The sequence below is a fragment of the Halichoerus grypus genome, chromosome 1 (assembly GCF_964656455.1).
Source record: "Halichoerus grypus chromosome 1, mHalGry1.hap1.1, whole genome shotgun sequence".
NCBI classification, from domain to species: Eukaryota; Metazoa; Chordata; class Mammalia; order Carnivora; family Phocidae; genus Halichoerus; species Halichoerus grypus.
The window spans coordinates 56,257,318-56,273,681 of NC_135712.1; the positions used below are offsets into that span (position 1 = coordinate 56,257,318).

General features: G+C 36.8%; 1 long non-coding RNA gene across 1 annotated transcript; it reads right to left on the reverse strand.

The window, feature by feature from the left end:
* Nucleotides 1–218: 218 nt before the first annotated feature.
* On the reverse strand, nt 219–16,132 carry LOC118533482 (uncharacterized). Its single transcript, XR_004916251.2, has 3 exons — nt 15,913–16,132; nt 14,861–15,027; nt 219–749 (listed from the first exon to the last, which is right to left on the reverse strand). It is a non-coding gene; the product is annotated as an uncharacterized LOC118533482 (long non-coding RNA).
* Nucleotides 16,133–16,364: the final 232 nt, after the last annotated feature.

The window sequence follows — 16,364 nt, forward strand, 5'->3', positions numbered from 1 at the left end:
ATAGATAGATGATAGATAGATAGGCACCTGGGTGGCTCAGTCGGTTAAGCCTTAGGCTCAGGTTATGATCCCAGGGTCCTGGGATCGAGCCCCACATTGGGCTCCCTGCTCTACGGGGAGCCTGCTTCTCCCTCTTCCTCTGCCTGCTTCTCCCTCTGTTTGTGCTCTCTCCCTCTCTCTCTGTCAAATAAATAAATAAAATCTTTAAAAAAAGATAGATAGATAGATAGATGATAGATAGATCGATCCTGTACAGATAAATATGTTCAATAACCTCAGGATTGCAGAGCTGCATTTGCCCTCCACCAGCCATAGCTTCTGATCATTGGACAGCAGCACAAAAGCACTACGGAATAAAGCAAATATTCTAAGTTTATTCCAGAAGGTGCGGGTAAGGTACATGCAGCATCTGAGACTGATAATAAAAAAGATATTGTTGTCTGCCTTCCCTCCCTGCTGGGATGACACCAATCATCCTCAATATCTTGCCCTTTTATTTAGTCACTTCTTTAGTATTCATCTCTAATAATATGTAACCACAACCTGTCATTACAATCAAAGGACAAAATCAAACATAAAAATGTGAATAGAGGTTACATAAAAAAAGAATTCATTTGCTCATCACAGAACCCCTGGCAGCTGCCTTAGTTCACATTTGGCTCCATCATCCCATTGGCTCTTCCTCAGCCTGGGGCTCTCATCCTTTCTTCTGCAATGACCAGCAGCACTGGCTTCTTCCACCTTGTCACCTGCAAGGTGGGAAAAGAATATTCATAGGTACAAATGACCTTTTGAGTAATCACTAACTCGAAAAAAACCAAGATGATAAGAATCTCCACTGGATTAGAGACTAAAATATGTCTTGCAAATTAATTCAGACCTAGGCAGAAACAAAGCCAGATTAAAACTGTCAATGTTCCGTTCTTACAAATATGATGAAACTCTAACACAAAGTTAGTCCTCCTTTACAAAGTGCTTAAACTCACTGCTTTCAAATTTCCCATAGTTATAATGCTAGAAGTTTTTTTATTATTATTACGTTCAGTTAGCCACTGTATAGTACATCATTAGAAGTTGTTTTAAGAGATAAGCCACTCGGTTCGTGTTAACATGGCTTAAAGCAGTATGGAAAAGTGGAACGAGCAGTAGAAAGGAAATCAGGAGGCATGACTCATCTTTTCTAGGCTGTGTTACTTTGTCACTAAATTCTCTGATTTTATATTCTCACTTTGGTAATAATAAGCATGCAACCCAATAATTATTTTCACTCCATAACCTGAACACTTGCCTCCTTGATCCCTGTAGGAGGGCAAATGGACAGTAGGCGGGAACGCTCCTCTCCACGTTAACCAGAGCTAGTTTGATCTGTTCCATCTATTGGATTAGATGATCTCTAAGGTGTTTTGCATGGTCTCTAAATCACCTCAGAAAACATAGCTGTTGTTCTCAACCCTGGCAGCAAATTGGAATCTTCTTGGGAGCTAAAGCAATCCCAGTGCCCAGAACACATCCTCAGAGATTGTGACTTAATTGGCCATGGTGGGGCCATGCCAGCAATATTTAAAATCTCCCCAGGGGATTCTTTGCAACTAGGGTCAAGAAACACTGCTCCCAGGGTTTATGAACACATGACTGGATTGGGACTCCTCCTGCTTTGTCCCTTTACATTAGTCCTCATGCCAAACACCCAAAATTATTCAGTCGGCAAGAAATGAGGCAGCAGACTTGAAAGAAATTGAATAAATATTTCCTCTATTTTTTAATCTCTCTGGCTAGACATTTCATGGACATAGATTGTTATAAAGTGAGTCTGAGCAACAGCAGATGCTGGTATATTCCACGCCACTGAGATGGTGAACAAGGGACTGGCTGTCTGGGAAAAGCTAGACTAGGATGAATAGATTCAATGAACTTCAGTGCACTTGCTGGAAATTTGGTGAGCCCTTCAGAAAACCGCAGACTTCCTAAATCAATACCCCAGAGCAGGTTTCAGCAATAACCATGCCAGTTTTTCCCACTATGTGTGGGTGAAGCAGCAAGAATCCATGTATTTGTGGCAGTTCCATTCTCATTCAATATACACCTAGTCTGCCCCTGCTTCAACAGCTATGGCCACTCAGCGGACTCCTGTTGGCTCTTTTCAGCTCCAAACTTTGTGACCTTGAAAATCTGTCTTCGGTAGGTACACAGCAGCCTGTTCATTAGCTCTTCTACCACTCTTTCCAAGGTATGGGATCCAAGGCATGAATATATATTCATATTTTACAAAGATGCTCTTTGCAAAATTTGCATCAGAGAGCTGAGTTAATTCTATTTCTGTTGCCAAAAATGCAAAAAATTTATTAATCTGTTTTAGACAAAAGTGAGAAAAAACATGAAAATTTCTTTGTAATATGAATGTACCTATTATTAAAACAAGCTTGATTAAATGAAAAGTTGGGTTTTTATTACAGTATGACAACATACTGTTAAGTGATGAATGGGAATAATAGTTTATTATTATTAATATATATGACAATATATTAATTATGCATAACCTTATGTATCTAATCTGAAAAATAGCTTAATAAAAGTAGATCGATGATAGCTAAAGATCGATAGGTACTCATAAATGGGGTGAAATGGCAGATAATATTAAAATTGAATAGTTTGGGAATGGCAAAAACCAGAATTATACCAGACACCAATGCAAACATCATGACTTTAAATCAGGGGCGGTGATTTGGCCTGGTTCAAACCTGCTAAATACAATGTCAATTTTTTTACTTAACATCTAGGTGCTCAAATTTCAAGGTAAATTGTTGAGGGTGGAGGAAAATGTGGTTTGTCCTGTTTATTTGAGAATATAAGTAGGAGAAAAAAGGCATTAAAATGTAACAACTAAATACAACAATAATAATGGTTATTATCTCAAACCACTATGTGTCAGGCATTAATAGATGCTTCATATACTTGATCTCATTGAATCATGGAAGATGTATATTATTATCCTTGTGTTACAGGTGAAGAAACTGCCTCTTAGATGTGAAATAACTAGTTCAAGAGCATAGGATTCCTAAATGACAGAGATAAATTCAATGACATAATTATTAGAATGAATTGCAATTGATATACAAAGCCAGGAACTGTTCTCCACAAATGACACCAGTGTCCGCCCAGCTAGATCCCTGGATGCCATCCTGGCCTCACACCCATAGCTAATTAGGCCATCAAGTCCAACCATTTCCCTTCTAAAGAGTTCTCATATCTATCTCTTAATTTCTATCTCACTTACATGCATAAGTTCAAGCCCTTATCAATTCTCACCTAGATTATTCTCACCATTCTTTTATCCATTCTTTTCATTGCTATGAGAAAGATCTATCTAAAAGGCTAGTTTGATCAGTTACATTCCTGTGATTCTACAGGATATATACTATATACTATAATCCAGCAACTCCATTCCTGTGGATATACGCAACAGAAAAGCATACATGTGTTCACCAAATGACATATACTAGAATGCACGTAACAACTCTATACAAAATAGCTAAAAATTAGAGACTACCTAAATGTCTACCTTTAGGATGGATGAAAACATTGTGGCATATTCACACAAAGCAATATTATATGCCAATGTAAAAAAACAAACTGAACTATCTAGCAATAAAATGTTTATATGTATAAACATTTGAATGAAATTCAAAACATGTAAAACTACTAATGATATGTTGGCTAATTGGATTTAAATTAATAAGAAACATGTAAAACTCAGCTACACTTTTGGAAGTCAACTGTGATTACTCGTGGGAATTGGGGATGGTGTGAGGGAGAGAGTGATGGTAATGTCCCATTTTTCTATCTAGGTCCTGATTACATGTATGTGTTCATGTGAATTCCTACAAAGAGAATTAACACTTATAAATGTTTACTTTTCTTTATGTGTGTTATATGTCAGTAAAAAATAAAAAGATTGAAAGAACAAATTAATAAGCATTAATCAGGCTCCATTGCCTTTCATCTTTTGCTTCTCTCCTATATATATCTATATTAGTCAAATAATCTGTTTCTCCAGAGAAATAGAACCAAGAGGGATGTATAGAGAAAAAGAGATTTATTTCAAAGAATTGACTCATGCAATTATGGAGCCTTGGCAAATCCCAAATCTGCAGGGTAGGCTGGCAGGCAGGAGACCAGGAAAGAGTTGCCATTCAAGTCCAAAGATGGTTTGTGGTAGAATTCCCTCTTCTTCAAGGGAGGTCAGTCTTTCTTTTTTTTTTTTAAATTAAGGCCTTCAACTGATTGGACAAGGCCCACCCACATTGTGGAGAGTAATCTGCTTTGCTCAGTCTGCTGGTTTAAATGTTAATCATATCTAAAAAGTACCTTCAAAGAAACATCTAGAATAACGTCTGGCCAAAAATCTGGGTACTGTGGCCTAGTCAAGTTGACACATCAAATTAACTATCTCAGTACCTACTCTCCTCTAAGCCATATTGAATTCCTTGGAATTCCTCAAATGTATCCATCTCTGCAATATCTTTTCATTAGCACATTTTTCCTCCCTAGGACTTTCTCCTAAAGCCTTTGCTTTATCACTTTCTTATTCCCTTTCTCCGTTTCATTTATTTCCACTCATTCTTCAAGTCATTGTTCAGGCATTACTGACAGCCTTCCTTACCAGCCACCTTTTGTTTAGTCTTACCTCTGCCATAAAATACAGAGCAATTGACCATTGGTTGGTTCAGTTCTCTCTTTCTCCCTCTAGAACACTGAGTTTTGTAGATACCAAGATAACGCATCCATCCTTAAGTAAAATTACAGTCACCTAGGGAGAGTTACCTTGGGCTCCAGCATGCTATGCAGACACGGAAGATGACTAGATCTGATTAAATGAAGGTGAAGGGATATATAAATAGAATTTGTACCTTGTAATACAGAATCTAGGCACTATTACTGCTGTACAGAGTTTGGACTCGCCACCACCTAGGACTTGCCTTTGCCATTTCTAGTTCACAATACAGCCAATATCTGAGGCTATCCTCATACAATACCAAAACCATCGCTGGATTCAGTCATCAGTAAAATCAAACACGAATATCCCGATCACTTGTTTGGAAGATGATCATATGAATTGTTACTCAAAATAATTGATTACACCATTGAAGTTTCAATTTAAATTTCCTGTTACTCCAGCACATGTCATCCAGTTAAGCTGGGAAGTAATTGGCATAAATTTGTATTACTGGAATTTTTATATCCAAGATGAAATTACGTCACAGGTTAAGAATAGATGGAACAACCACTCTCTCGAGGATATTTTTTTCCCCAAACGGTGGTAACTACTCGTTTGTACCCCATTCATTCCTCACAATTTCTGAGCAAATTAAGGTGTCTTAGGTCTTCCTGTCCCTCTCCTAGAACCTTGTTAATGATATCTTTGTTTTTATATTTAATATAAAATGTAGTCCATAAGCATTAATGAGGAATTTGTTCAAAAAGTCAAAAGGTCGTATTTAATAGCAGTATTGCTTTTGTAAATTGCTGCTTCATGCAAATTATGCTCTGCTCTGAAAATGCCTAAACTGAAGAAAATATTCATTTGCTTGCTGAATAAAATCTAATATTTCACTGCTTAAAAATTCAGCTTGTTAACAGTTTTTAAATCCATTTACTTGTATAAATTAATTTAAGCTTTTCAAAGTCCAAGAAGGTGTTTACCAAAAAAGAATTCTGTACTCAAACACCCTTAATGAATGCTACCTGCCACCACATACCAACTCGATGAGATACACAGCACATATTTCTTCTTAAAATCTTTGATAAGTCCTGGTGTAACGAAATCTGTTTAACCTGCTATTTTCTAAACTTATCCTCACCACAGAATTCCCCAATTTTTAGCCCAAATAAACCATTATATTCATTTATTCACTTTTAAAATTCTATCACTGTTAAGTAGCACTAATTTCCACTAATTTTTATTAACTGCTATAATGGACTTCCTCTATGCAGAGCATTCACCTAAGCTGGACAATATGGAGAGGGATAAAGCATGAATCCTAAGCACAGGTGCAATAAATAGTACGAGGGAGAGAGAAGATGCACGATAATATGGCAAACTGCAGAGTCAAACAGACTTGAGTTTATACCTCAACTCTGCCACTTAAGAATTTTGCAACCTTGGGCACAATTCTTAAACTATTTTTATCATCTGTAAAATGAGGATAATAATGTGTACTTCATATCATTGTAGTAGGGATTAGGTATCGGGTATCACATATTTAATACAGTACATGGTACATAGTAAGTGCTCAATAAATGACACTGATAATGATAGTAATGATAATGGTACTAAAATGGAGGAGGAGGACAGGAGAAAGAGGGCAATTGGATGGAGGCAAAGGATAACATAAGAGATTTTGTTAAAGATCAAATTAATTATGTAATTATTCTGATCAACTGTGGAAAAGATCAACTAAGATGGGTGAAATAAACTAACCAAAAGAGCAAAGTTAGAAGTTATGCAGAGATTTGTGGGTCTATTCACATTCTGCCATATATATCTTTTCCTATTTGAATGCAGTGTTAATGCTAATAATTTTCAATTACTACAATTTTTACTTTTATTACCATTACATAATTTGTGACATGATGTGAGCCTTGAAATAAACAGGTAGTGCAATTTTATTTCTGTTTTATAGATGAAGAAGCTCCAGAGAATAAAATAGCCAGTCAGAAACACAGAATCTCCTAGTCCCTGACAAGGGCTCATCTATTAGACTTCATAATTCCAGGATCTAGTTCTAGCCCTAGAACACAGCTATGTTATTATACCTGATTCTCCTATCTATGGACGAAATGGCCTGACTTTCAAATCATTTGATGACAAAATTTGCTTTAAAGCATTATAGCTAATTAGCTTTGTAAATAGTAAGAATATCCACAGGGGCCAGCAAATGTTTTCTAAAAAGAGCTAGATAGTAAATATTTTAAGCTTTGCAGGCCATATGGTTTCTGTCACAAATACTGAACTCTGCCATTTTAGCAAAAGAGCAGACACACACACGCACACTCGCACACACACACACACACCCCACAGGCTGTTGTTATCATCTTAAGCTTTTAAAAAAATGGTTTAACTGCACAATGCCTTTATTTCTTTCGAGGAATATGTTGCTGTATATTGTTGCTTTTTTTAAAATTAATGAGTATTCACTATCCCTATGACTACATGAATGATTTTCCCTTGTTTTAGTTTCAGTTGTTTTATTATAATACATCTGGGGGTGCTTTTTATATTAGTCCTTCCTGGGATTTGCCAAACTTCTTACATTGTGGGTTGATGTCTTTTGTTAGTTTTGGAAAATTCTTGAGCATTCTTTCTTCAAAAATAACTTCTTGCCATTTTCTTTTTATCTCTTCTCCATCTAGTATTCTACTTACACATATGTTGGACCTTTTCACATATTCTATAGTATCTTATCTTTTCTTGTTTTTTTTTTTTCCTACCTTTTAATCCCTCTTTAAGTTTGATACTTTCTCTGTCCTGTATTTCTGTTTTCTCATATTCTCTTATATCAAATGTGCAGTTACATCACTTTTTTAAAATCAGTGCCTATTAATAACAATAAACTGATAATTTATGGATCTGTTTATATTGTCTGTTTTTCTCTCTTTGTTTTCAGTCTATTTTGTCTTCCTTCCTGGAATACATGGCTACTTTGAATAAATGATAAAAAGAGAAGAGAGAAAATGGAATGAGGAACAGTAGGGACTTTGGGTTTTTTTATCTTCTTTCAAAGGGAATTTAATTTTGTTCTGGAAGGCACGTTGAGTATGATCTGAAACTATGGAAAATATAGATTAAGACTCAGAGATACCAAACAAAAAACAAGCAAAGTTAATTATTCACTAACTCCCTAGTCATCACTAGATGAGGTTGCTTTGGGAGAGTTGAATATTCAGAGCTCACAGTTTTCCCACACATGAGACAAATGCATTCCCTTAGGAAGACAAAAACTCTCAGGCAGGAAGCCACATATATTTTCAACACGTAAAAGTGAGTGTCACACCAAAGTTGTATGTTATGACTTCTCTCCAAGATCTTGGGTCCTCAAGTTCTTTCTGTTTGGAATCTATTTCCTTCCTGGATCTTCAAAAGCTTATTGTTTTCTTATGCCTTATAATATCTATTTCATGTATTTATTCCAACTTTAGTAATTTTCTTGGTAGGAAAGAAAAATTGCAGCCAGAATAGCCAGAAGTAGAAACCAGCTACTCCTTTTGTTTTTAATTTAAAACATAAACAGTGAATCAGAAGCTTCAGAACACCAAATATTTTGAAATCAGATAGCACACTTCTAGGTAACACATGGATTAGAGAAGGAATCAAAAGGAAAATTAGAAAGTGTTTTGAGTCGAATGAGAATGAAAATGAATTGAAATTTGTAGAATGCAGTTAAAGCATTGCTTAGAGGGAAAATTATAGCACCAAATGATGATATGACAGAAGAAGAAACATTTCAAATCAATCCTTAAAATTAGAAAATTAAAGCTTAAGAAAAAAGCAAAAGAAACATCAGAAGATAAATTAACGAAATAGCAGAAAAACAATAGAGAATACAATAAAACAAAGAAATAAACAAAAAACTGGTTCTCTGAGAAGATCAGTAAAACTGATAAATATCCAGGCTGAGCAAATAGAAAAAATAAAAAATACATATTACAAATATCAGGAATGAGAGAGGTGAGACATCACTACAGATTCTACATATATTGAAAAGAAAATCAGGAGATTTCACATAAAGCACAACTTTATGCTCATAAATTTAACAACTTACAAGAAATGGAAAAATTCTTTTAAATACAAAATCAAAAAATAAACCAAATAGCCTCCTATCTACTAAACAGATATATTTTACAGCAAAAAAAAAAACAAAACAAAAAAAACAACTTGTCCACAAAGAAAACTCTGGGCTCAGATGACCTTATTAATGAATTCTATTAAATAGTTAAGAAGGAAACAATAGAAATTCTACAATGAGAACAGCAACCTCTGATACCCAAAGCAGACAGAGACAGTAAGAAGAAGGAAAACTGTAAGACCAGTATTTTTAATGTGTATAAGTATTTAAATTATTTTTTTAAGTTTAGTAAATCAAATCTTGCAATATATAAATCATGTCCAAGTGGGGGTTATTCTGAGAATGCAAACTTGGTTTAACATTTAAAAATTAGTCAATAATTAACTCATCATATTTACAAACCAACAACAAAAAAAAACCCATTTGATCTCTCATGAAATACAGAAAAAGCATTTGACAAAGTCCAACATCCATTTCTGATAAAAACTCTCAGCAAAAGGGAATACAAGGAACCCTCCCCAACTTAGTAAGGATATCCTCAAAAAACATGCAGCTAGGGGCAACCAGTTGGTTAAGCATCCACCTTTGGCTCAGGCTCTGATCTCAGGGTCCTGGGGTGGAGCCTGGTCAGGGCTCCTTGCTCAGCGGGGAGCCTGCTTCTCCCTCTTCCTCTGCCCCTCTCCCCCACTCGTACTCGCTCTCTCTCTCTCAGTTAAATAAAATATTTAAAACCAAAAACCATGCAACTAATACCATACTTAATCCTGAAACATTGAATACTTTCCCCCTAGGATGAGGAAAAATAAAAGAATATTTTTTCTTACCATTCTATTCAGCACAGTCCTAGCCAGTGCAATAAGGCAGAGACAGAAAGACAAACAGACAGATGAACAGACATAGATAAATGGCATCCAGGTTGGAAAGAAAAAATAAAATTGTCTTTATTCACAGACAAGATGATTGTCTATGTAGAAAATTCTATGGAATGTACAAAAACACTACTAGAACTAATAAGTGAGTTTATCAAGTTTGCAGAATAAAATGTTATTGTAAGAAATCAATTACTTTTCTACATATTAGTAAAAAATTGGAAATTTCAATTTTAAATATCATTTACAACAGCATCAAAAATCTATGAAATACTTAAGGATAAATCAAACAAAATATGTTTAAGACCTGTACACTGTAAACTATAATATATGGCTGAGAGAAATAAAGAGATCTATACCATGTTCATGTGTCAGAAAACTCAATATTTTTATAACCAATTTTTTACAAATTGATCTATAGATGCAACACAATTCCTTCCCAAACCACAGCATTTTCTAAGAAATTGGCAAGCTAGTTTTAAAATTCATGTGGCAATGCAAAAGGCAGAGAATAATTAAAGCAACTTTAAAAGGATTTTCTGGTGTAAGACTTCTTCAAGTTATATAATTAAGACAGTGTAGAATTGGCATAAAAATAGACAAATTGATCAGTGGAACAAAATAGAATCCAGAAATAGTCACAGTCCTATATAGAAAACTGATTCTTGACAAAGGCAAGTTCAATTCAGTGGAGAATGAATAACCTTTCAACAAACAGTGCTTGAACTACTGGGTATGCTTATGCCAAAATGAAAACAAACAAGCAAAACAAGATTAAAACCAAACAACAGAAAAAACTTTAATCTATACCTATACATAAAAAATAAACTCAAAAATAAACCTAAATGTAAAACTTAAAACTATAAAACTTCTGAAAGAAGACACAGAAGAAAATTTCTATGAATTTGGATTAGGCTCAGATTTTTTCCGAATGACATCAAAAGTATCATTGACAGAAGACAATAATACCTAAATTAGATTTCTTAAAAATGAAAACTTCTGTTTTCTGAAAGGCACAGTTAACAGAATGAAAATGCAAGCCACAGACTGGGAGAAAGTATTTGCAAATCATATATTTGCTAAAGGACTTGTGTCCAGAATATATTTATAAAATCTCCAAACTTAATAATAAGAAAACAGATGTCTCAATAAAAAATGAATCAAAGATTTGAACAGACACTTCACCAAAGAAGATATGTGGATTGCAAAAAGCACGTGAAAAGATGTTCATTTCTCATTAAGGAAATGCAAATTAAAGCCAAAATAATATACCACTGCACACCTATTAGAATGGCTAAAATTAAAACACTGATCATACCAAGTATTGGCAAGAATTGGAGGAACTGGAGCTACTATATATTACTGGTAGGGCTATAAAATGGTTTTATCACTTTGGGAAACAGTTTGACAGTTCCTTAAAAAGTTAGGCATACATTTAGCATACGATCTTGGCATTCCAACCCTAGATCTTTATCCAAGAGAAATAAAGGAATATCCATACAGCCTTAAAAATGAATGCTCATAGCATTCACGTATCTGTAATTGTAGTTGTAATACTTATGTATGTATAATTTATAAAAACTAGAAATAACTCAAAATATCTGTCACAGGTGAATAGATGAACAAAGTGTTGTATATTGGTACTATGAAATACTAATCAGTGATGAACAGAATGAACTGTTTATATATGCAATAACATAGATGAATCTCAAAATAATTACACTGAATGACAGAAAAAATTCTAAAATATGCAAATGTTAGATCAGTTGTTGCCAGAAGACAGAGAGATAAGAAGATCAGAGGGGGAGATGACAAAAGGGCATGAGGGAACGTTTGCAGGTGACGGATAGGTTGACTATCTTGATTGTACTGGTGGCTTCATGGGTGTCTAAACTTATAAAATTGAATGTTTTAAATGTGTGAAGTTCATTTTGTATCTATTATTCCTCAACAAAACTGCTTCATGAATGGATTAACAAAATGTGGCGTATATATATATTATACATACAAACACACACGCACACACAATAGAATATTATTCAGCCTTGAAAAGGAAGGACATTTTGACACACACTGCACCATGGATGAATCTTGAGGACATTATGCTAAGAAATATAAGCCAGTCACAAAAAGATAAATACTGTATCATTTTACTTATATGCGGTATCTAGAGTCGTCAAGTTCATAGAAACAGAAAGTAGAATGGTGGTTGCCAGGACTGAGGAGAGGGGGGAAATGGAGAGTTATTGTTTAATGGGTACAGAGTTTCAGTTTTGTAAGATGGGGAAGTTCTGGAGACTGGTTGTACAACAATGTGAATATACTTAACACTACTGAACTACACACTTAGAAATGGCTAAGGTAATAAATTTTATGTTATGTGGTATTTTGTACCAAAATTTTAAAAAACTGCCTTAAGAACAGTTGAGGGAGTTCAGGGCATCCATTCACTGATCCTTGGGGACAGATGTGAGGCTCTGCCTGCCACACTCACCATGGGTCTGTAGTGACCACCCGTGGAGGCACGATGGGAAGTAACCTCATTTGAGGCAGTTGCCGTGGGATAGACTTTTTCTAGTCTTTAATATAAGCATTTACAAATAAAGGAAGAACCATTTCTGTGCAAAGAAAACCTTTACACAAATGTTGCTAGGATGACTTATATTTTGTACAAAGCCCCATGCCATCCACCTCATTGTCACATTTATTCGTTCTGTCTTTCCCAAGAAAGAGAAAAAGTAGGTGCATAGTGAAAGTCAAGAGAGGGATATTTAGACTCAAAATGAGGGCTTTTACTCAAGATCAGATCAAGAACCAAGGTGTATTATGATCTGGACCGTAAATGCCAAAATTTGAGAAGGGAGAGGATATTGTAGGTGTAGGAAACAGAATGGTCAAATCAGTTTTAAAATAAGAATAACAAAAAATACAATATTTTTTTTTCAAATATTTACATTATTAGTTTGCCAGCTTTTCAGATCTCTGCTGAAATGTCATCTCATCAGGCAGGACTCCTGATGCCACACTGCATGATGTTACCCCTCAACCCTCTTGTCCTATCGCCTTACCCAACTTTATTTTTTTCCTTGGAGCATTGTTAGTACCTGACATTACATTATACAATAATGGAGTGTTTATTTATTTACTCTGTTGCCCATAGTAAAATAATATCCATGAGCATAGAGACATCGTCCAAATGTCTTATTCATACCATGTCCTCAGAGCCTGAAACAATGCCTGGCATATAGAACAGACTGAAAAAAAAGTATATATTTGTTGAATGACTGGAGTAGCAACAAGCCATTGGATTTGTGTATCTCTCTTGCTACCACTGTGCTGTGATGAGGGGCTTAGGAGCCAATCAGTGAACTAAATTCTATCCTGCCATTTCTCACCCCAAACCCAGAGCATCTCGTGGGTCACAAACACTATCTAACATGATCATTCGGAGTCAAGACCATACCTCATTTTTGTTCTTTTTTATGTGCTCTATATCCCAGGCAGGTGAAAAAGTCCCTTAAAACTCACATCCTAGGAAGATTCCCCATGATAGGCTCTCTGGATATTCTTGTAAAGAAGAAAGGAAATCAGTGGAAAATAATTAAATTTGCATCTCTGGACCAGCAGACTTGCTTTATTTTCTATCATAAATGTAGCTTCTGGAAAAAAAAAAATTCTATTAAAATTTATGCAGGTCACTACCAAGAAACTTCACACTGAGTAAAATTCTTAGATAAAATAAAAAAAATCTTCATTAGTATAGCCAGGGAGCTGACAACGCTCTATAGAGCTTGGGTATAGATAGAGATACGGTATCTGCTGGGTGGATTTGATGAATCTCTGCACAAACAGGCACCAGGCACCCTCTCCTTGGCTTTCCTGTGTCCCATCCCTGGGGTCTCTCCTCTACTCTGGACCAGCAGAGGTGATTGTCCCAGCCCCAAGACTTCCAGGTAGATCTGGAGGTGAAAAACTTATGTGGGTCCTGTTATCATGAGTCCAATAGTGATATCTTGGTCCCATATAATTTTAATATTATCTGTGGTCACCTCTATAAACTGCAGAGGAGGAAAGTTCTGGAACAAATGTTCCTAACTCAGCTGAGTAGAAAGCAATTAGAACGAACGTGTGCTTATACCATTTCATGGCCACACCTCAAAATGCAGCTAACCTGTAATTAACCACAACTCACCATGCTCAGTCATCCCCTAATAATACTGGTGCCAGAGATTTAAAATGCCTTAAGAGACAACAACTAAAAGGAGGAATGATAAAAATCAATTTATGCTGCAAAATGCATCTCCTTGTGCAGGTATCACAGAATGCAGGAGCTGGAAGGAATCTAATTAATGAGATGCTTAGATCCTGATCCAACTGACAAGAAGAAAGGGAGGTTCTGGAGGCTAAATGGTTCCCCCCTTTCTGGAAGGAGACAGAGCTACAATAAACCTGTGTCCCCAAACCCCCATTTCAGTACTTTTTCTACAAGTACCAAGAGCATTCTGGATTTGTGGTGTTTAAACATTTTTATCTTTTGCAGCAGAACCCCTTCCTCAAGCAAATTCCAACACGAGGCCTGACATTGGCAACAGAGGGTAGAGTAGATGACCCAGTGAGTGAATTGGGGAGCTACACCTCCAGGGCCCCAATTTTGCTTTTCCTATCCACAGTTGAAGATTGGGAGGAATGTCTAAGAAAGAATTGTGAAGTTGTTGAAATCTGTCTTGAGTGCCCACAACATCACTGTTGTACTTCCCTTTCCTCTCTCTAGGAGTCTGGCCTGTCCCTGTTCTAATGACCTGAGTCCCTCAGCACACTCATGCTCTCTTTCCTTTGCAGCTGAAAGTAGTCACTGAAACATTTGACTTAAAACTTTTCACACCAATATTTATCCAGTCACAGTTCAATTGGCTTCATTTTCTCTTTAATTGTGAGATATAAGCCCCCCTCCCATTGAACCTTTGCAACAATTGGGAACAGGTTGGGGTAATCATTTAGGCAACAGCGGTCTGGGCTGCTGGGTGAAGCAGAGCTGTCTAACTAGCTTCAGTTATTGTAGGCATCCTGGGTAACATTCAAGAGATACTCTATAGTATTTTTTCAGCTCTCCATGCCTGGGTTGTAAAGCTCACTCTACTAGTTACTTACCATGCAGCTTAAGTAAATTGCTTAACTTTTCTTAGTATCAATATTGTAATCTGCCAATTAGGTTTAAGAATTCTACTTCAGGGGCCCCTGGCTGGCTCAGTCGGTAGAGCATGCGACTCTTGATCTCGGCGTCGTGAGTTCAAGCCCCGCGTTGGGTATAGAGTTTACTACAAATAAAATAAAATAAAATTACATACAAAAAAAAAAAGAGAGAGAGAGATTCTACCTCAGGATCCTGTTAAGAAACATTAAAAGTGATAAAGATTATGGTATATCTTGCAATTCTTAGGGCAGCAAACATTGATTCCATTCTCAACTCTCTTCTCCCCTTTGGAGGAGGTTGATCGAGGTGTAATAAGGCTGTGACTTCTGATGATCTAGTCCCAGCAGCTGGTGGGAGGGAAGGTGCCATCGGCTTTCGGCACTGGAACCTATTCTTCCCAAACAAAAGCTCATCCACCCTTCCCGGCCCTTCCCAGACCTTCCCAGACTTTGTTCCTGCTCCTGCTTTGCCATCTAGTGCAGAGTGGTTCATTCATTCAACAAATGCATGGTTCTAGTCCTGGTTACACGCCCCCCAACACACACACACACGTGTACAAATAAAACACAGGTTCATCCCCCAAGAAATCTACAGTTCAGTTATGATTCTGAACAGGAAAAAGCTCTACACTTTTCCCTTAACCACACCTATGTAAGGGTTTCATAAATACAGAGGGGGCCAGGGGGTCATTGATTAGTAGGAGGTCACAGTATTAGAGTAGAATTATATCAATAATCCCAGAGTTGTCTATAAAAGAGGTGGGTGCATATCACGCTCATCTTAGTTTAATGAACAGCAGCATACAGATCATTCTGTAAAGAGGACATTCGTTCTTATCTTTTGTGGTCTAAAATAACTTTGCATTAATTGAAAAGAAAAAACTACAGTAGATGGAAGCCCTTGACAAAGGCAGTAGGATTTCGGCATCCGGAGCAGACAAATAAAGCTACGAGTTTTCCTGTCTCAGTCATGCATCACCTGAAAAAAGGGGTGCCTATCAGTCTCCTACCTGGTACCTTCTCCCCTTCCCCGGCTCTGCTTTGTTCCATGGGAAACATTTCCGAGGCGCTTCTGCCCCCAAGCTTCTGGGTAAACGTAGCCAGTCGGAAGGCAGTGGCCAAGGACTGAAGGACAGGAGTAGAGGGTAAGCTGAGGTGTTTCTCCCCCTTCTCCACGTCTCGCGGTGTCTTTGGCAGCGGCTATGGCTCCGCCCTGACAGCATCGCTCCTGTTGTACCGGCCAACTGTGTTCCAGTTGCTGTGGGACCGCAGTCTGCCTCCTCCTCCTCCTCTCGCTAGCAGGTGCTAGGAGCTTCCTGCAGCTGCTAAGCCCCTCGGTTGTCTTGCCGTCTGCTCTTTGGCTTCCTAGAGATTCCATCATCTGTATCACCAGTTCCTGATATTAAATTTCTTCAGTTTTAAATGTTTACAGTGATAGCTGTGTTCCTGTTTTGACTTTGCC